Genomic DNA, 22,965 nt, shown 5'->3' on the forward strand with positions numbered 1-22,965 from the left:
GAGCTGAGGAGCAAAGTAAAATGAGATGGATTGCACTGAGTTAGCATTACAAGGGTAATATCAGAAACCCCTCCCAACCTTTCAAGCCCAATGAACATAGAATATCAGAGTTGGAAGGGACCTCAGGAGGTCACCTAGTCCAACCCCCTGCTCAAAGCAGGACCCATCCCCAATTTTTGCTCCATGCTCAAACCATTGAGCTATCCCTCCCCCCAAAGCTTGTTCCCCAGACCTGCCAAGGTTTGCAGAGTTTCATGTATGCTTGGTTTTGCTTATAATGTAATAAGTTAATTTGAATATTTGAAAACCACCATACACTATTCTAAAAAAATTGTGTGGATCTATTAGTGCTGCTGAAGGCATCAGATTATTATTGCTATTTTACAGATAGGAAACTGAGATACAGAGAATAAGTGATTTGCTCAAGATCACATAGTGAGATACCCCTGATGAATGAAGTCTGCTCTCTATCTGCAGGGAAAGCTTCCCTGCAGGCATATCTCAGCTCTGCTTAGGGTGGAGGAAGGGACTTTCAATAAGGGTAAAAAAGTAGTTGTAACCCTATTTTGGTTTTTGAGAATACTGGGGCATCTTACCTCATTCTACCTATCATCTTTTCCCATTATATCCTTTTTAAGCAAGAAGACAAGGAATTAAGGGTTTTCATTCTATCTTGGCTACACCTCTAGTTTCTTAGTTCCGGTGTGTGGTTTAAGTGGGTGATGGGTGTGTATAAATAAAGTACAAATTGTTGGGGACACTGGGGCATGGCCACTAGGTAACTCGAGGGGATGGAAGACCACGAGTGTCGATGAAGCCCCCTCGCACTAGGCCCAAGTGTCCTTGGCCCCCCCTCCCGCCTGGAGGCACTCGCAGCAGCTCTGCGTACTAGGCCCAAGTGTCCTTGGCCCCCCCGGCCTGGAGGCACTCACAGCAGTTATGCTGAGGATCTGCAACAATATGTTGCAGAGTCAGACTGCCTGAAACTAAGCAAGGCCAAACAGGGCAGATATGGAAGAACAATGCCGAACAAAACAGCTTTATGTATGGTTTAAGAAATGATACAGAGCACAAGGGCACTAGCTGGGAATTGGATTGGCTGGCTATATGGATACTTAGGGCAGCTTGCTATTGGATAAGTATGCTGGGAAAAAGGATGTATAAAAGCCTGTGTAACTTCCTGCTCTGTGTACAGGATTTGAGATTCTATTCTCCCTGTACCTATTTGAAGCTTCAAATAAGACTTTTCTGCTTCTCCACCCCATTGTGATTATTGGGTGTAGCACACCGGGTAGCGAACCAACTTCAGCTGGTGTTTAGCCTCTCGGCACTGGGTGCCGGCAACAGAGGGATGCGCAACTATGGTATGAGTGGGGAGTGCATGCAAGTGTCTGGACTGGGGGGGCCCACAGCTCAGCTCTGGCAGGGAGGGTGTGTGAATGTCTGGGCTGGGTGGGGGGGATATGGCTGGGCTCTGGGGAATAGGATGTGTGTGTGCGCGAGTGTCAGGCCTTGGGATCACTATGTGGTGTGGGTGTCTGGGCTGGGGGTGCCCTGCAACTAGGCTCTGGGGAGTAGGAGGTGCATGCAAGTGTCTGGGCTGGGGGGGCACCACACAGCTTGGCTCTAGGAGGAGGGGGCAGAGAAATAGGAACGGGGTTGTCATAAAGGTTTCCTTATCTCTATACTCCTGGAGGAATTTTTGGGGGTCTGTATTGTTACATAGTTGCTGATAGGTATGTTGAAATAAATTACCAAAATAATTGAAACTGACATGATTATATAGCGTTATTTTGACAAGTAAAATATGCAGTATTATAATATATTGAGTGCAGAATTTTAAAATTTTGGCACAGAATTCCCCAAGGAGTAATTAAGGTAAGAAATAATCTGTGACAGAAGGCACTATGGCACATAATGGGAAGAGAGAAAATTAAAACTCCCAGCAGCTGGCTGTGAAACATCATATCTAGAACTACAAGTGAGACCCGGCAGCACAGGTCATGTGACTTACTGTTTTTTCTAGGGCTGTCGATTAATCGCAGTTAACTCACACAATTAACTCAAAATTAATTGTGATTAATCACAGTGTTAAACAATAGAATACCAACTGAAATTAAATATTTTAGATGTTTTTCTACATTTTCAAATATCTATTTCAATTACAACACAGAATACAAAGTGTACAGTGCTCACTTTATATTTTTATTACAAATATGTGCACTGTAAAAATAAATTTTAGTCTCTAAGGTGCCACAAATACTCCTTAGTTCTTTTTGCTGATATAGACTAACACGGCTACCACTCTGAAACCTTACAAATGTAGATTTTTTTTGTTATATAACTGCACTCAAAAACAAAACAATGTAAAACTTTAGAGTCTACAAGTCCACTCATTCCTATTTCTTGTTCGGCCAATCACTAAGAAAAATAAATTTACATTTACAGAAGATAAAGCTGCCCACTTCTTAATTACAATGTCACCTGTAAGTGAGAACAGGCATTCACATGGCACTGTTGTAGCTGGTGTCACAAGGTATTTATGTGCCAGATGCAGTAAAGATTCATATGCCTCTTCATGCTTCGGCCATCGTTCTAGAGGACATGCTTCCATGCTGATGACGCTTGTTAAAAAAAAAAATGCGTTAATTAAATTTGTGACTGAACTCCTTGGGAGAGAACTGTATGTCTCCTGCTCTGTTTTACCCACATTCTGTCATATATTTCATGTTATAGCAGTCTCGGATGATGACCCAGCACAGCACATGTTGTTCGTTTTAAGAATACGTTCACTGAAAATTTGACAAAATGCAAATTAGAAATTTCACATTGGTATCTTAAGATAGCTACAGCACTCGACCCAAAATCTGACAGGGACAAGGTGTGGCGCATGCTATCAGAACTCTTAAAAGAGCAACACACTGATGCAGAAACTACAGAACCCAAACCACCAAAAAAGAAAATCAACCTTCTGCTGGTGGCATCTGACTCATGATGATGAAAACGAACATACGTCGGTCTACAGTACTTTGGTTGGTTATCAAGCAGAACCCATCATCAGCATGGACACATGTCCCCTGGAATGGTAGTTGAAGCATGGGGGGTGGGGAGGAAGACATATGATTCTTTAGTGCATCTGGCATGTAAATATCTTATGACCCTAGCTACCACAGTGCCGTGCAAATGCCTGTTCTCACTTTCAGGTGACACTGTAAACAAGAAGCAGGCAGCATTATCTTCTGCAAATGTAAACAAACTTGTGTCTGAGCAATTAGCTGAACAAGAAGTAGGACTGATTGGACTTGTAGGCTCTAAGGTTTTATATTGTTTTATTTTTGAATGCAAGGGTTTTTTGTACATAATTCTACATTTGCAAGTTCAACTTTCATGATAGACTGCACTACAGTACTTATATTAGGTGAATTGAAATATACTATCTTTTGGTTTTTTACAGTGCAAATAGTTGTAATCCCAAATAAAGTGAGCACTGTACTTCGTATTCTGTGTTGTAATTGAAACTGATATTTGAAAATTTTGAAAACATCCACAAATATTTAAGTAAACTGTATTCTATTATTTTTTGACTCATGTGAGCAAAAAAATTAATCACGCAAGCCCTAGTTTTTTCCTCAATGTTTACACTGACTTCAGACAAATACAGTTGGATAAATTCATCCCTAGTATAGCTCCACTTATTTCAATTTTAGCTATACCGTGGATAAATTTAGCCAAGTATTTTTTGTGTTAAGAAAATTTAGAGAGACAAGCATTAAGCTGGTTGCATCAATGAAATCTCATATAGGTTTGTAACAGTTTATAATTTCTCACATAACGAATAGTAGCTTGATATTTACTTTTGTGAAAATGTTTAAGATAATCATATAGATAGTAAGCCATTAGAAATCCTGTTTAGGTAAATACCATTTTTAATTTAATTGGAAATACAGCTTCTACTGAAACAATAATTTGAAAGCCTAACAAAGGACAGGTTTGCACTAACATGCATATTGTGAAAATTCACTGCTGAGTCATATGAGACAAAGTTTGCTGTGGAGAGAGATTTATCTGCCTAACTTGTGTTAATGCTAATAGTTAAATGTATATATCCATACATGCTGATACCTGAAAATATCTGTAAGAGTAAAGCACACTGTGATTAAAATCAGTGATTTAAGTCAATCCCCCCTGCTGCCTATCCATTTGTTTAATTTTGAAATTAAAGAAGAGGATTTCATATCTATATGGTGGTCGTATCTTAAAATGGAAAAGTGTTAGAAATAGCTAAAGACATTACTCACTGGAGTTTAACAGTGGGCCTATTGGTGCTATTGTGGGTTTTCTATTAGAAAAAACAATATTTGAAATGTAGAGAACTAATATTCCACTTATTTACAGCTAGATGTTCTGTTGCAAATTCATAGGAAGAAAACACATAATTCAAAGACGCCATCTTAACAACATTTGGGAAATATGGTTGATGGAAACATATTTAAAAGTCAACATTTGGAAGACTGACTTCATCAAATTGTCCTTAATTAAAGCAGGCTGCCTTTTCTATTTGTAAAATAACAGACTTGAAATTGCTAACACCTCTCAATACACTATTTATAAAATCCCTGCCATGCCATCATCAGGAAGTGTGTCTAAAATAAGGAAGGGTTAAAAGTACTTTTTAAACATATTGCAGATCGCTACTGTTCTCTAAAATACAGTTCTTTCTTTAAGTGAGAAAAGCACTGATTAAATTTAGCTTTAAAAGCTTACATAGTAAACTGTTCACAAATGCAGTCACTAATTCTTGCAACTCATGTGCTGTATACTTATACCTGCCTACTGTATTTTTCACTCCACGCATCTGATGAAGTGGGTTATAGCCCACAAAAGCTTATGCCCAAATACTACATTTGTAGTCTCTAAGGTGCCACAAGGATTCCTCATTTTTCTTGCAAGTCAGTGAGGAACTTCAAAATCAAGCTGTGTTTTGTCTCCCTCACACATAACCACTCCTGTAAGGGTATGAAATGAGGATTTATAAATCAGTTAGAATTTAGTTAATTCTGTTGATAATGCAGGACACCTCTCACTCTTCCCATAAATTGGTTAGTAACTAACATAAATAGATGTGACTGTCTAGAGGGAAGCTGAAATGCAGGTATGGAAAACCCCTAAAATAGTTTTACATTACTATACATCTCTGCCTTGTATGTCTAATGCAAAGCAGTCCAGTTTACAGACAGAACTTATGGTACTTCCTAGCCAAATCCCAAAGTAGTTAACTTGGCTCAGAGCACACTAGTGAACCAAAAAGCAATTTTCAACATTCCTAGCAACTGCATTATTAAAATTTAAGTCTGTAAATAGAGGAACTTTAAAAAAAAAAACCTGCTTCTGAACCTACCCTAGCTGTAATTTTTTTTAAAAACAAACCCTCTATGAATGTTACAGCTGCAGTACTGCAAGCAGAAGCAACGATATATTTTGTGCCTTAAACAAGGCAGATTATTTCAGGCAGTCATTAGCGGAGAAGGAAAGATCAAGGTGGCCACTGGGAAGTTTTAGGAAGGAAAAGGAGATTATTCCATTTGCCTGGACAGAATCTGAGATAAAATCCCTTTAAAGTGAAGAGGAAGTACCCAGCAGAAAAGGAGACCTTAACACTGTTTACCGGAGAGGATTTTTTGTGTGACTGCCACAGTTGTGACAGACCCAGATTATTTTGCATTAATTCACTCATCATTATTGACAACTTGCAAGTAGCACACAAGAATGATTCACACAGAAATCCAATGCAGGTGCAAGACCCACCTTTATTTGCCCGTGGTAGGACTGAATCCTATGCTCACTTTATTCAGCAAGAGAGATAAGAGAAGTAACTCATGCAGGAACCTGTCCAACACAGGTCTTCAGCTACCCTTAGCTCTAATATAATCCCTCTTCCTCCTTATTCTTACATCTGCTACTTTTAAACAGTATTTCCGGGGCAGGGGATTAAATCAAAACTAGTAATACTGACTATGTGTAAGTTAAGCACTACCAAACAATTGTCTTCTACCCAAGTTTTAAAAAAACAAACTGTAGTTTTTAGAATGCCGCAATGTTAGGACAGTATTTCAGGATAAGGCTTCCTCTTATAGTTCGATCCTGCTTCTTCACATTACAGCAGTTCTTCCTGTTCTCCCAGAAGAGAGATGGTTGCCATGTCAAAACACTCACTAATTTTATCTGTGCAGCTAAGATATTTAAAACAGTTTAAAAAAATACGCAAAAGGAGCACATTTGGACATTAATGATTAAACATTGGGTCACCGTAAGTTGTGTATTTACAGTAAAAAACAGATCAACTTTATTACATTTATAATCTTACATCAGCGGTTTCCAAAACTGCTTCACAAAGGGATACCAAAAGCACCCTTACAAATAAGGCATTGCACTGCCACAGTAAAAACAAGTTCACAGTAATTTAACTTCTATACGTTGGTTAAAATGAGAGCTTTTCATCCTACTTTTTCAGGCATTTAAACAAGTATTTATACATGAGATGCTGAAATTACTTATGAAACACTATTTAAGATTTTGTTAAAAGTATAAACCAATTAGTTTTCACATGAGAAATTTAATATAACTTAAATTTTAAAACAGAGGAATCTTTCATATGGCTTGAAATGCTGTCAATAAATACAATTAAAATTCTCTAGTCCAACACTGAAATATGTACATCTGGCAGAGAGATGGCTCTATAAGTCTGTTTGGTACAGATTCCAGTAAGGTAGTAGAGATTATTCCATAAATAAAGAATCCTCTTCAACAGGGAAATCTTCTTTCCAGTTTTCCAACATGCCACAACAGTTTTTTCCTAAGCGGCAGTAATATCAGTAGCCATATCTTCAGTGGATGCTGAAGAGGGGGGAAAAAATAAAAATTGATGCTTTTACCTATATTTCTGGCAAATAAGTTATCCAAAGTGTTCTTTACCTTTAATATTTTTATTAAATAAATTTGAGTTTATTTTAGAACAGATTTACTTTGCTTACAAATTTACAAATATAGACAGGTTTCAGAGTAGACAGTTTCTTAAAGCTTGCACCTTTTTAGACTTCTAGTAATATTAAAGTAAAAAGTTAATGAATAATTAAATGTCTTCAACTTCAGTGCAAAACATTCTCTGCTGACAGACTAATCTTTCCAGCATCTCTACCCCAAACATTCAGTCCAGTAAGTCAAGTTCAGGAATTTCTCCCAGGTTTGTCCCAGCAGCAAGCATTCTTCATTTATGGGACAAAATACCAATTACTTCTTGAAAACAATTTTTATGAGCCTTATGAAATGGAGACTCAGTTTAATTCAGATGCAAACATCACTACTCCTACCCAAGGGGCAGAAAAAAAACCAAAAACACAAAAAAAGATACTATGTATAAGGTGAAACTTACTACCCTGAATCTTATGTTTCAGAGTAACAGCCGTGTTAGTCTGTATTCGTAAAAAGAAAAGGAGTACTTGTGGCACCTTAGAGACTAACCAGTTTATTTGAGCATGAGCTTTCGTGAGCTACAGCTCACTTCATCAGATGCATAGATGAAGTGAGCTGTAGCTCATGAAAGCTCATGCTCAAATAAACTGGTTAGTCTCTAAGGTGCCACAAGTACTCCTTTTCTTTTTACCCTGAATCTTATGTAATTCAGTTTGTGTTCTGTGGTGTACTCACGGATGCAATTAGACAAAAAGCTATTTGAAGCAGATACCTGCTATTTACTTGGCAGAGCTCATTTATTACACAGTGCCAAGTATACCGGACTCTATAAATGTAACTAATAAACTGGGCTCCATATAGGTAACTAAAAAAATAGAAGCCACAAATGAATCCCATTTCAAAGAATAGGACTTGGTGAATATGAAATCTAGTTAAAATTCAGGGAACTTTTCTATCTTATCATTTGAAGTAACATTTGATTGAACTCATGTTCATTAAAGTAGGCTAAATTTGCAAAGATACCACCTACTTGTTTTACCTATATGGATAGTTCTAATCTATTTTATACAAAACTTCCTTTAACCCCTTTGAAAATCCTAACCTAAATCCTTTGAGTCAGGAACTGTGCTGTTTGAGACCTCTGGGTGCTGTAATAACAACAATCTTAAGATAAAACAACATTAGCCATATTTTATAAATTTTCTTTCAAAGCATTTCATTTCTGTAGTGCAAGTATAAATCTAATAATTTGTGAATCTTAGTTATTTCTCCTTCAACTCAAAATCTGTCCATTGCCATAAGTCAAGATACTGAACTTCAGAAGCTCAGTGACAGCCACCTCCTGAAGCAAACAAAAGCAAGTCATTTGGTAATGAAAGCCTTTCCTAATTGCAGTTATAGTTAATGATAAACTAAATGCCACCAAGTAACCTGTCGGAGCAATACTGTGCTGTCCCCTTATCTCCTCCTCTAGGTTTCACATAAAGCAGCGCGCCAGCTCCACTTTCCTTTAAGTTGTGTCTCCACCTACAAGGTTTCCTCTCAGAATTCAGAAGAGCCAGTAGAGAGAAAGGAAATAAAGACTAATATTTCATCTATGCAGCATTTTTAGCAAACAAGAAATTGTTGGGGGGAGTGGGGTCATATTCAAGACCCTCGTCCCGCTCAGAAATCGAGGCATAATAACCCCACAGCTACAGCACCTCCTGATGCCAGCGGGCACGGCCTGGGGCAGGAAGAGGGGCGTCCCTCGGGCGGGGGCACTGGCATCCACTCCCACCCTCCTCCGGCCCCGGGGGCGCTGCCCCCTTCTCCCCATGTCATTGCCATCGCCGCGTCTCCCTGTTTCTTTGACTTTGAAGCCGTGTTTGGTCCCACCTGGCGGCGCGGAGCTCAGACGGGCTGGGTGCGGGCAGCGGGCTGGAGCTCCATGGTGGCGGCGGCAGCGGCCGGGGGACCGGAGCGAGGAGCGGAGGAGAAGACGGTCGAGATACGGGTGCTCAGCCCCCTCACCAGCCCCCGCAGCAGGCTGTCCCCGCGGCCCTTGGGCGGGCCCAGGCCCACGTCGTCGCGCAGCTCGGCGGGCGGCACCTCCAGGTTGCCCGCGTACCAGAACACCCACCAGATGAGGCTGAGGAAGATGCCGATGCCGCCCGCGTAAATGAGCAGGTCCGAGAAGAAAAGGTTGGCGAAAACCCCCGTCAGCAGCACGACCAGGCCCAGCGCGTCGAAAGCCAGCGCCAGCCAGAAGGCGGCCACGCAGCGGCCCAGCCCGCCAGGAGCTGCCATGGCGAGGGGACTGGGAATAGCCCGGGCCGGCTGCGCCTCAGGGCGGGCGCGGCCACGCACACACCTGAGTGAGGACACGCCCCTCTACACCTGAGGAGGACAGAAATCTCCCCGCCCCTAGGTGAAGGGACACGGCCCCTTCCTACGTCTCCCCGCGCCTGAGAAGAGGCCACGCCGCTTTCGCTGCGCTAGGCAGTCACGACCGCTCCCACACACACCCCGCTCCTCGAGGGAGGAAGCTGCGCGCCCCTTCGCGCTGCAGCTGCTCCCGGTGCGAGGGGCCTCTGCAGAGTGGGTGCCCCTGCCTGTCTTCCCTCTCCCCACTCACTTCTTGCAGGGCTTTGCCCGGCAGTGGGGACTTGCTCACTGCCCCCACCTTGTCAGGCAGCCCCAGCACCCACCCTCAGTCTTTACAGCCACCTCCAGCAGGGGACGGTTGCCAGACGAGCCCATTCATCCTATTGCCCTATCCCCACTGAAGTCACTACACCACCTCCTGCCCTACGGGCACGGAGGCAGGGTACAGACCCAGATTAGCACTTTGAAGCAGACACACCCCATCCAGTCCTGTCTCTCACCTTCAGGATTTTGGCTCAGATGGAGCTGAGCTATTTTAAATCTATACACAGATACCTAGGCCAGGTCCAGGAAAAGCCAGCTCTGACTAAGCACAGCTCTTAGCCTTTGAACAAGAGCTTGCACAGATAGTGGGGATGGTGCACCTCGGGTTGCCAGGCATCCACTAAAAGTCTGGTTGGCCACCGCGGCCGGCTCCTGGAAGGGGCCAGCATATATCTCTGGCTACTAAGCGTAGGGGCAGCCAGGCGGCCTCCATGGGCTGCCCTGAGTGCCAGGAACTGCAGCCAATGGGAGCTGCAGGGGTGGCGCTTGCAGGTGGGGACAGTGCGTGGAGCTTCCTTGCCACCTCTGCTTGTAGCAGAGGTAAGCATACTTTAATCTAGCTAGTACACAGAGTACTAACAGCATAAATATGGTAGCATGGGCTTCAGCGTGGACTAGCAAGATGCCAACATACCCACAGTCCCTGTCTGGCTTGTACTTAAACACACTTTACTTTGCTGTGAAGAACATATTAAAATTCTTGAGTCTTTTCTCTAATGCCTTTACCTCAAGAAAAAGTGCACTTGCTTAAAAACAGCAGTGTGGTAGCTTAACTAAAGGCAATTACACTGTGTATGGTTTCTGAGGAGAAAAGTAAAGGAGGCTAGCATAGACATCCTGACTTTGCTGAGGAGGTCACAGTATAGGCAGGGAGCTGTGTGTGTGCGCTATAGAGACCCCAGGGAGGAGGAAGAGAGATGGGGGGCTCCAGCCCAGAGCAGTGACACCTGGGAGCCCAGAGCGGGGATACAGCTGCAGTTGCCCTGAACTGTTACGGTGCCTACACCATGCAGTGGTGCAATGTGAAGACACTTCCCCCTCTGTGGAGAATGTTTAAGTCTTCCAACTGTTAGTTTCTATTAATCCTTCTTGGAAAGGTCAAAATATAACTTGCTTTAAGTTAGTAGTTCTTTGTAACTTCAGTACTGTATTTGCATATTTATCACATTAGCTGGCTCAAAACAGAAGCTTTATTTTTTAATACAAAGGCAAAAGATTAAAACAGAAGCAAATAACATTGAGGTGATCTTTACATCTTTTTCAGTTCACCTTTGGCATTGTAGTAGTTGGCGGCACAAAAGATAAAAAGTTACATGAATTTGACACCATTATAAAAAAGAGTTTCATTCATACACTGGAAGTGCATGCAGCTCTGGATTTTCTTGGATGTTTTCTTCTCAGAAGCCCATTATATCGGACTGGCATCCACACAATTCCTGTGATGAGAAACATCAGTCCAATAGAAAGAAACAGGCCCCAGGGCATATGGGACACTTACATATTTAAAGTACAATGCAGTGAGGATGATACCACCAAAAAAGACCAGTTCTCCAATGGCAATGAGTGTAATGGGCTTGTTATAATAAGTCCATGGACTTTTATCTCTGACCAAAAAAACTGGGTTCACTTGTCATGATTCTCACAGAAGCTGGAGAATCAGCAGCAGGTAAAACCACTTCTTCATTGGGGAGTGGTTTTATTACAGACATTATATCACAGGATGTTTTTCTGAAAAAAAGTGTTGAATCACCTAAAAAAAAAAAAAAAAGTTGTAAATGTGATGGTTCTGTTTCAAAAGCAACAGCAAAAATTCCAATTAAGAATCTACAGTAAAATATCTGTGGTTAAGTCACAAGACTGAAAGCCAGTGTATGTGGGTCCATCCCACAGATTTCCTTGCATTTCTGAACTTTAAAGTAGCTCCAGGTGCAACAACTACTGAGTTGATTGTAGTCACATTTTCCTCTTTAAAAAAAATATTCTGTCTCTTATGGTGTGTAACATACCTTTTATGAAGGGGGTTGGAGGAGATGAGTAACTGAATATAGAGAGGAAACAGTCAAATTGTGGCAAATATTAACCAAATTCTTGAATGTAGTATATGTCCTTTAATAATAATCATCACTACATGAGTGACACAAGATTATCTAAATAAATTCCATGTTCTCCATTCCATTTGGATAAAAAAAAATAGCTGTTGAGAACAACCAAAGTTTAGGACCATCAGTAGGAGTTCTTAGGACAGTATACAGCCCTTCAAGAAAAACTGCACCCATTTTGCTCAGGTCAGGAATATGAACATTTACTGGCTGAAAAGCCAAATTGCGTGAGGCCAGATGGACCACAACGGGTGCTACAAGAACTGATGTGAAAGTCAGCAGTTCAGCCTTACTGGAAAAATTGACTAAAATGACAGATTTGTCTCCATGACATTTCTGATTGTAGGCTTCAAAACACACCCTCAGAGTTATAAGATCTAATAATTTGCTGTGAAAACAGTTTAAATGTTGACTAGTTGTATTTACTTTTTTTTTTTTATTTGATAGGACTCAATTAAATCTTTGATTTATCTTCCCTAGGTAATACAAAAGCCCTCTAGGAGCTAATCAGTATGTTTGTGTTCTGGTCCTTTCAGGTGCACACAGGTATACAATGGTCTCTGTAGGTTACTATGAAAGAAAATGAAGTGTAGAGAACCATAGACAGATGGGTAAATACACAGTTGGAATCAATATAAAAGGCTGTGGTCTCATAAGTGTTGCATCATTAACAGTTCATTAACCATTATGAAAAACTGTAGGAAAGCAAGAAGCCCTTTTACAGCAAGAGATGAGTATTCTTCATAATGCTGCACTACTGAAGTTGTACTAATGTTTTTATGATTCAGAAAATGTTTATTGAACTAAAATGCATTGTAATAGATGCAAATTGATTTGAGATCTTAAACATAAAGTATCTGCAGAGCATTAAAAAGACACTTTATCCTCAAAATTTAAGCCCCTAGTCCAATGGATACTAATACTATTAGATTCTCTAAGTGCTACTATAATACAAAAAATGAAAATTTTTATTATATCTGTTAGGATCCAATTTCATGATTCTTTTCTCTTGCCAAAGTTGATCACTTCACAAGCACTTGAAGTTCTTCAAAGAACTGCATCCCTTACCCTGCGCTAGATCTTTGTGAAGTCACCCCTTGTAATAGGAGAAAGAACTATGAACTCAGATTCTGCTTCTGTCAAGTATCTTTTATGACCTCACTACAGATCAGAGGTGAAATTTTAATTCCATTGAATTCCATGTCAAAGTTCCCATTGACTTTAGTGGGGCCAGGATTTCACCCCATATCTTACTTGTGCAAGCTATATTCAGAATGTTGATCTGCTGCATTTTCAATTCTTTCAGCATTGCTTGTAGAACCACAAATCCAAGTAAGTGATAAATCTCACTCCAGTGGGTTGATTTGGAACCAGTTTAAGTGTTAAGAAAATTAACAGTCTTAAAGCATCTGCTATTTACTTAACAGCAAACAAGTTGCATGTTTTGTTTTATTAATTGGCAATATAGGAACATTGGGGGAAGGCACTTCAAAAATATCTATGCTTTCTCACACTAGAAGTATTGTGAATTCATATATAGAATATTCATATTTAGAAATGTTCACACTGTCAAGTCTCTTTGAAGTATTTTACCCAAATAAATAGATACATTTCCAAAAGAGACCCTGCAATATTTAATCTAAGAGTATTACTTCTAAGGCTTTAGGACATTAAGTTTAAGAGGTACTTCCAGTCTACAAACAATTATTTAAGTAATAGATGTAAAAGTGTAGTTTTATTTCCAAAAAGAAAAACAAGCACTTATAAGGAAAAAAACCCATCTTCCTAAAGTAATTGTTGCTTTGTGCCAAAAATGTAACTTCAAAACCAGTGGCATAAGTAATTTGAAATCTAGTCCAATCTTGATTAATTCAGTGGTATTATAGTCTTCTAATATTAATACCAGTTTACTTGTATCTGAGAACTAGGACAAAGAGAGACTTTTTTTTTAAAGGAAGATATAAAAGAGTAAAAAAGAGACTCCAAATACTCAGTTAGCAAACAGAATATAAAAAATACAGTTCAACAGCCTTTTTCCAAAAACACCCCTTAAAATAAAACAAGCACTGAAGAAAAGAAAATTTTTGTTTTCTAACCAGGTATACATACTTTCAAACTGAACATACCTGATTTATTTTACAGACTCTCTAGAGATATTCATTCACAGACATTTCCTTAGATCACCTCTAACATGGTCATTGCACAGTAGCTGTTGATTTAAGACAGATATTAATGCCCACTGGTGTGCCTTTCAGAGTGACGAGTCTACCTTTGGGGAGGTGTTTTCTATCTAACTGACCATTAATAGATAGCATACAGAAAACCCTCTTCTCTGTTTCATCAGCAGTTACATACCATAGACATGGCTTGATCATTAGATTTGCTCTCCTAGAATTGGTAACCTGATACCAACTGAGTTTTTCACACTTGAGAGAATATACAGGTCTTTCTTTTAATTGCTTGATGTGTCACCAATAGGCACAGCCATGCCTTTAAGTTATTTTTAAGGAATGTTTGTTTTTTTCCTATTCCTTCTTTGGTGATTAGCAGAGTGACAGGTTTGCCAAGACCTCCTGAGGAGGCAAGAAAACAGAATTGTCTTTCTTGAGAAACCTCTGAATAAACAAAAAGGAATTAAGCTCCCTTAATCATCCAACGCTGTCCTTGGGGGCATATACACTTTGCTTAGAAGCTGTGACTTATATTCCATATAAATCACTTGCTCCCTGCAACTTTTACTGTTCAGTTGCTGCTACTAAACAAGCGTGATTATTAATTGTGAATGGCTTCTAAATGAAGATTTATGGTAATTAAATGTAATTAACTCCCCCCCGGTTTTTTATTCTAAACAATCCTGAGTTACAAGACTAATTAAAGGAGCTCCCCTACCTACAGTAACAGTGGAAAATTCAAATCAGCATGGTTTATCTAATAGCCAGGACCTCATGTGCTTTGCAGCATAAAGAGACCAAATTCTGCTGCAGCAGTCCCTAAATTCCATGGCAGCATTAGCTTATTCTTTCACCATGAAATGTTCTTTGTTCTAATTTCTCCCCCCTCCCGCCTCCCAACATCCCCATAGATAGTCAAGAGTCAATACACATTCACACAGAACTATGGCTCAAAATTAAAAATATTAACTGACATGAAATTTGTTGATGATTATTTTTGGGGATGGCTTTTCACTATGCTCTCCATGAAACCTGGCTCTATTTCCCAGGCATTGGCTCCCATCATGTTGTTTGAAGTTTTAGGTGGCTTCAACAGTTTATCTCCCTGGCTCCCTAGGCCTCCATTGGACTGTTCTCCAGGCTGCCTACACTCCTGTCTCCTCTGCTCCTTGTCTACAGGCTGGAGTCCAGTTCTTGCTCCTCAACTTCCTGTTGCTTAGCTCCATGGAACAGGGCAGGGATCACACACTGCAATTTAGTTAATTCTTCCCTGTGTGGAAAGCTGCAGAACAAAACACAGCTTCATACAATCTCTGCAGGGCACGGGGAGAATAAATTTCATGTGCCTGGCTGCAGCAAAATGGTTAATTTCATGACAGGAATTCTAAAATCCATCATATCATCGTATTTATATTGGGAAAATATCAAATTATGTCAACGGGGGAGTACACAGACCCTTGAATGAGATGAATGGGGCAAGTTGCATCTCTCAGAGCTATTGATTAAGGTTCTCTGCAGAGGTAGACCAGGGTTACTTTGAAATGAAAAAAACCCAGCAAACCCCCCCCCCCCCCCCCCCCCGTCCCATCTCCCACAAGGCAAGCCCATGGCAACCCGCCTCTTCAACAGTCACTTATCGTATCTAGAGAGATAACACATAGAGATGAGATTGATAACATTTTTTTATTTAGGGCATGGCTACACTTGCAGATGTAGAAGCGCTGTAGGTTAAACCAACCCTCGGAGACTGCAGCAGGGAAAGCCCTGCAGTGTGTTCACACTGTCAGCTGCAAGTGCACTGGCGTGGCCACATTTGCGGCACTTGCAGCGGCATTGGCAGCGGTGCATTTTGGGCAGTTAACCCATAGATCACCCCTTTCCATTTGGTGCTGTGGGTTGTGGGAAGGGGAGGGGAGGTGCAGGGCATTCTGGGTCCTGTCCCAATGCCCTGTGATGCATCGCTTCGCATCCCAGCAATCCCTGTGCTTCTGTCCACATTTGGCGCCATCTTTCAATGGTTTTTGTACTGCGTGCTCTATCTTCCCTTTCAGTCAAACTGACAGTGAGGAGTCCAAGGGTGATGTAGACTCGCATAACGCTTACAACATGAGATTGCTTGTGTCATTCACGGACATGCTTACCACCGTGGAATGCTGCTTTTGGGCTTGGGAAACAAGCACTGAGTGGTGGGATCACATCAACATGCAAGTCTGGGATGACAAGCAGTGGCTGCAGGACTTTCGGATGAGAAAAGCCACTTTCATGGGACTGTGTGATGAGCTCGCCGCCACCCTGCGGTACAAGGACACGAGATTGAGAGCTGCCCTGCCGGTGGAAAAGTGGGTGGCTATTGCAATCTGGAAGCTGGCAACTCCAGACAGCTACCGATCGGTCGCTAACCAGTTTGGAGTGGGAAAGTCGACCGTTGGAATCATGTTGATGCAAGTTTGCAGGGCCGTTAATCGCATCCTGCTCAGAAGAACCATGACTCTGGGTAACGTGCATGACATTGTGGCTGGCTTTGCACAAATGGGTTCCCCTAACTGCAGAGGAGCGATAGATGGGACGCATATTCCAATTCTGGCATCAGCCCACCTAGCCTCCGAGTACGTTAATTGGAAGGGGTATTTCTCTGTGGTTCTCCAGGCGCTTGTGGATTACCATGGGCATTTGACTGATATTAATGCAGGCTGGTCTGGAAAGGTGCATGATGCACACATCTTTCAGAACACAGGCCTGTTCAGGAAGCTGCAAGCCGGGACTTTCTTCCCAGACCCGAAGATCACCGTAGGGGAAGTCGAAATGCCTACTGTGATCCTTGGAGACCTCGCTTACCCTTTAATACCATTGCTTATGCAATCCTACACAGGGAGCCTTGACAGCAGCAAAGAGTGGTTCAACAACAGGCTGAGTCGTGCAGAATGACTGTGGAGTGTGCTTTTGACCATTTAAAGGGCTGCTGGTGCTGTGTGTATGGGAAGCTGGACCTGGCCAATGGCAACATCCCCACAGTTATATCTATGTGCTGTACCCTCCATAACATTTGTGAAGGGAAGGGTGAAAGATTCACTCAGGCATGGACCTTGGAGGTTCAATACCTGGAGGCTGAATTTGAACAGCCAGAGAGCAGGGTTATTAGAGGGGCCCAGCGCAGGGCTGCAAGAATTAGGGATGCCTTGAGGGAGCAATTTGAGTCTGAAAGTCACCAGTAATGTTTGGTGTCCTGCATGGGAGTGAAGTGCAGTGGTTCCAATGTTAGAAGGAATCTGTGTTTGCTACGTATGATGCACTGACTTGCAGTGCCTGTTGCTTTCATGAGCTACAGTATCTTTTACTTAATGCAATAATAAAGAATGTTTTCAAAGCCAAAAAATTCATTTATTGAAAAGAAAATTCATTTATTGAAAAGAAACACAACTGCTTGGGAAACAGAAAGGGCACGATAGTTCTGTGCTGTGTGGCACGAGGGAAGGGGGTGGTGTGGGGAACGGGACAACCACAGATTTGCATATGTCCTGTTATCATACTCAGCCTTCCTGTCTGGAGTGCCGTGCAATGAGTGCTGCACTTCAGGCTGGCTAAAATGCATGGTGATGGGAGTTGAGTGCAGTGGGTAAGGGTCGTAGGTTGCTGGGCTGGGTGGTGAAGCTGCAGGTGTTGGAGGCAGCTGGTGGCGATAAGAACCCGGATGTTGGGGAAAGTGGGTTGGAGGTGACATCGGGGCACAAGGGAAAGAGTTTTGGGACAAGGGCTGCAGGCCAGGGTGGGCGCGGAAGTGCTCCGCCTGCATTGCTACGAGCACCTGTATCGAGTCCGCTTGGTGCTCCATGATGCTTAGCAGCCACTCTGTGCCTTGGTGCCGGCAATCCGCATTCTGCAGGCGGACCCGCCTTTCACTCTCCCGCCACTCCTGCGCTTTTTGATTTTCATTAAGGGACTGCTGCATTACTTCATGCAGCATGTCCTCTTTGCTTCTATGTGGCCGCTTCCTGATTCTTTGGAGTCTTTTGGCCATTGATAACAAGGACGGCTGGGATCTCAAGGCTGCATCTGTAAAGCCAAAATGCAACACTTAACAGAGGCAGAATTGTTCACACCAGATAGAGCAATGATTCGGCCATACTTAAAGACAAGCACAGTGTACACAATAGCAGAAATTGCCAATCCCAAAGCGAGCGCATACAACCCACAGGAGCCCCAAAATGGTGAGTATGCACAGGGGGAAGGGGGACTGATTGTTTCACAGCTGTACTGCCCTCTGGGGTTCTGTGCCTTGGGGAGAGCAAACATCTGCAGGGGGCCCCTACACTGAACACTGTCCCCACATTTTCCCCAGGAGTTTGTCCTGGAAGATATCTTGCTGCTGAGGGTGACCTGGGAAGCAAGGGAGCGTCTTCTACTACAATGCGGCTTCCACCCTGGCACATATGCAGCTTTCCTGTGTGCAGCAGTGGTCCCCCCGCCCCCCACAGTACAGTGGCGCGGACATGTTAGCCTTACTGGGACAAGGAGCACAGTAGCTCTGCCAAGGAACTTGTGCAAGCGGATTGCCCAGCTTCTGCATGAGACCATGGAAGAGATCACTGAGGCCGATTACCGTGATGTGAGAGAGCACATCAATGCCCTATTCCACATCTAGGCATGCATGCAGCCCTAACCCTCCTCACCCCAAGAGCCCGCACCGAACAACTTCCTTCCCAAAATAAAAGCTGCTTACCAGGCACCTCCTCTGGTGTTTGTCCTTCCCCAAGCACCATCCGCTGCAACTGGCTACCTTCCTCCTGGCTTGAAAACAGCTCCTGGCTGCATGCATCTAGGGATGCTGGGCTGTCTCCCTCCTCAGCACCCTCGCTCCCGCTTTCCTCCTCCTCCTGCCTTGTTGAACTGGGCTCTGAAGTGTCCACGGTGGTCTTTGGGGTGGAGGTGGGATCGCCCCCAAGTATTGCGTCCAGCTCTTTGTGAAAATGGCAGGTCGTGGGGGCAGCACCGGAGTGGCGGTTTGCCTCACGGGCTTGTGGTAGGCATTCTGCAGCTCCTTCACTTTAACCCTGACTGCATTGCGTCCCAGTCGTGGCCCCTTTCCATCATGTCCCTTGATATCTGCCCGAAGGTATCGTAATTCCTACGGCTGGAGCACAGCTGGGATTGGACAGCTTCCTTCCCCACAAACACTGATGAGGTCCAGCACCTCACTATTGCTCCATACTGGGGATCGCCTGGCGCATGGAGGCATGGTCACCTGGAAAGATTTGCTGAGAGCACTCCACACCTGGCTGAGCAAACAGGAAGGGGATTTTCAACATTCCCAGAGAATTTAAAGGGCTGGTCTGATGGTTGGTCACCTGAGGGCAGGGCAGTAGAGTTCAAAGTGATGACTAGAGTGGCTAGAACAGGCATTGTGGGACACTTCTGGAGGCCGATCAGAGCACAATAACACAACGGTGTCCACACTGGCGCTGCGAGGCTCCAGCCGTGGTGCAGCAAATGTTATGCTTCTCGTGGAGGTGGATTACCAGGAGCGCTCCAGCCGCAGAGTCCGGGCACTCTACGTGCCTTGCCAATGTGAACGCATCATGAGTTAGGGCACCCGGGGCTGCTTTAATGCACTCTAACTCGCAAATGTAGCCAAGCCCTTAGACTGCGGAAGTGGGAACACTGCAGCATCTTTAGCTGGACACAGAAACATTTAACATTAGGTATCTGAGTGTATTGTGATAATAATGCAAAATGTTAGGCCCATGTAAAAAAAACCTGGCAGATTACTTTTTTTCTGGCAACTGGCCAATCCATAAAAAGAATGGCCAGGCCGGTCAAATGCCAGCCAGATGATACCCTAATATAGACCAATGACACTCAGCTAATGTTTGAGGTTTTCTCTGTAACATCAGAGCTACAAACATTTTTATTTTAAATTAAAAATCAGATTCTGGAGCATAATTGTGCAGCAAAAATTTCGTGGCCTCAGAATCACACAATACACAGAGCCCTGCTAAAAGCCTTATCAATTCTGGGCTAGAATGTGATAGGAGTCCCGATCTTTTCAAGGCTGAGGACAATATTCTGTCAGAGGCAGGGTCTGAGGTGGATTAGCCATAATTAGTTAACATGGGATTAAGGGGAGTTATTGAGAGAGGACTAAGGTGCAATTATCATATTTGGAATTAATAGAGCAGTTGGTGCCCTCTGATGATGGGCTGGAATGGAAGCTGCCAGTGGCTATGCAGTTCATGGGTCACAGGAAATTGGTAACAAGGAAGAAACAGGCTTAATTTTCTAATACAGTAGTTGGAAAAGGCTTTGAGAGCCTCAGAAAGCATTGAAGGATTGCAAAGTATTAAACAGTTCAGGGTATCTATGCAAAGAGACAAAAAAACTGGATTAGATGGTTATTTCCTTCCACTTACAGCAAGTATAGAATGTGATCAGCTTTCAAAAAAGAATGGTCTGTTTTTTCAAATTATCTGTGTACTTTGGAATATTACGTTAAAACTGACACAAATATTCTGAGGCTGCTGCTATCAACATACTGATAAGTTTCTGTCCACATACCTGAATATCAGACCACACCTCTCAGGGGAAAAGATACTGACAATTCAGGGAAGCTAGGATAAAAGCTGAATCCAGAACAGACAATAATGCTACCTTTCTCAGCTACAGGTCCCTCACTCACAGCTCCTTCATTGCACGTCATCAATGTGTTATGAATACAAACTGTAGTGTCCTTATTTTAGGCACGAGTGAGTTTTCTTTAAATGGGGTTTGGTACTATGTGAAAAGTGAAGGCTCCTCATATACCTACTAAATAGATGAGAGGGTAACGTATGCAGCATTAGGGCTTACTAGGTCTCCCACTGCTGCAAACAATAGATATCTCTCTTCCAGCCCATGCCTCCTTAGCAAGCTGCATGGTGAACTCATCTTCCAATTTTTGGAATGCAGCATTGTTAATCCATTCACTCTTTGCCTGAGCATCTTGTACATAGGTTTGGTTGCTGGGACTATTTTATTAATTATTTGTATTTCAGTAGTGCCTGGAGGCTTTTCATCAGGGCCACATTGTTCTAGGCATAGTACAAACAAAAACAGTCCCTGCCCCTAAGAGCTTACTATCTAAATAAGTAACTTATTAACCAATGATCCTGCAACATCTGACCTTCCTTCCAGTGTGATCTGACAGAAAATAGTAGGGTCCTATTGCTACGCCAGTAAAACTCATTTTCTGAAAATTAGGAAGTGGCCTAAAATACCTAGTTCTAAACTTAATTTATATTTGGATATTCTTCTAATATGACAGATTGGTACTAAGAATCTAGGAGCACAATGCATATTGGTCCTTGCCCTCTCTCTTAAAAAAAAAATCTATACCAAAGTTAAAAGCACAGACCAAAGAGAGTAAATGGAAGACAAAGAAAAACAGTGTTGTAAAAGTAGCTCCCCAAATGTTTGAATAAAAGGCATGTATCTATACAGAAGTAGAAATGATTTGTTATTTATTAACATATCAAATCTTTTACAACAGAAATCTTATAGAACTTTTTTTGTAACGTAAATAGCGATAAACATGGTATACACACAAATACACAATCATAAATTGGCCTGTCAAAGTCCCTAAAGCCCTATTGATGAGACCTATCTGCTGCTTTCCTCAACTTTGTAGTATTGATCACATATGGTGGTTGATGATTTTCTGTTCTTTTTCTATCTTGTCAGTTGGTAGCATCGGTTAAAGTCTTTAATTATCTCATGTTTAGATCCAAACTTCTGTTTTTCTTACATTTAGATGTGTAACCCTGTTTATTGTCCTATCAAAACTATATGACATAAGCATATATGTGATGGGCTTAACTTTCTGAATAAATTATCCCACGTTTCTACTGTTGCTTTCATAAAAGGGTGGTTACATATTAATTTTGGCCAATAGGTTTTCTTTATCCAGGGGATCACAGAATTTTGTTTTCATTTTCAGGGAGGCAGGATGACTTAGCAGATTGAAGATAGGCCCAGGACGCAGGACATCTGGATTCTATTCCTGGTCTAGATACTGGCCTGCTGGGTGACCTTGCGCAAGTCACTTCAAACCCCCTGTGCTTCAGATTTTCCATCTGTAAAATGGGGATAATGAGACTTACCTCCTTTGTAAGGTACTATGTAATAGCTAAGTATTATTATTCAGGTTGAGAATTGTAATTGCTGAACATCTCGCTAGTAGGTGAAATTACACTTGCTAACAAACCTAAAAGATTCTGTACTACTAGCACTCTTTATACCTTTAACTTGATATCACTTTAGCAAATGAAAATAATAGACAGAGATATTAGAATAAGTAGAGGGTTACATCTATTCTGTAGCTCATAGGATTGGCTTCTGTTTTTTTAGCTTAATAGTTGATAAACTATCCTGTCCAGAGAAAGGGAAATGCCTAGAAAATGTAAAAGGAAACTTAGTTTGATAGCATCCTGTCTGGCAAGAACTCACTTATCAATAGCTGGGATGTGAAATCCTCACTTTTGTATTGTTTTGTCATTATAGTTCCCACTTTGCTATTGTTTGTCTGTATAATCTCTGTCTGGTTCTGTGATTGTTTCTGTCGGCTGTATAATTAATTTTGCTGGGTGTAAACTAATTAAGGTGGTGTGGGATATAACTGGTTACATAATCATGTTAGGATTGGTTAGTTAAATTTCAGTAAAATGATTGGTTAAGGTATAGCTAAGCAGAACTCAAGTTTTACTATATAGTCTGCAGTCAATCAGGAAGTGTGTGGGTGGGAATGGGAACAGGGAATGGGGGTGGGGAAATTGGAATATGTTTTGCTCAAGGGGGAAATGGGAACAGGGAATGGGGGTAAGGAAATTGGAATCATATTTGGCTAAGGGCAGGAATGGGAACAGGTAGAGAGGTGTAAGGCTCTGTGGTGTCAGAGCTGGGGAGGGGGACACTAAGGAAGGAAACTGGAATCATGCTTGCTGGAAGTTCACCCCAATAAACATCGAATTGTTTGCACCTTTGGATTTCAGGTATTGTTGCTCTCTGTT

General features: G+C 42.2%; 2 long non-coding RNA genes across 2 annotated transcripts; both read right to left on the bottom strand.

Annotated features, from left to right (window-relative positions):
• Positions 1–6,302: 6,302 nt before the first annotated feature.
• On the bottom strand, positions 6,303–9,659 carry LOC122461879. Its single transcript, XR_006284106.1, has 2 exons — positions 8,848–9,659; positions 6,303–6,894 (listed from the first exon to the last, which is right to left on the bottom strand). It is a non-coding gene; the product is annotated as an uncharacterized LOC122461879 (long non-coding RNA).
• A 1,173-nt stretch (positions 9,660–10,832) lies between these two features.
• Positions 10,833–14,150, bottom strand: LOC122461880. Its single transcript, XR_006284107.1, has 2 exons — positions 13,886–14,150; positions 10,833–11,410 (listed from the first exon to the last, which is right to left on the bottom strand). It is a non-coding gene; the product is annotated as an uncharacterized LOC122461880 (long non-coding RNA).
• Between the last annotated feature and the right edge of the window lie 8,815 nt (positions 14,151–22,965).

The sequence above is a fragment of the Chelonia mydas genome, chromosome 10 (genome assembly GCF_015237465.2).
Source record: "Chelonia mydas isolate rCheMyd1 chromosome 10, rCheMyd1.pri.v2, whole genome shotgun sequence".
Lineage (NCBI taxonomy): Eukaryota > Metazoa > Chordata > Testudines > Cheloniidae > Chelonia > Chelonia mydas.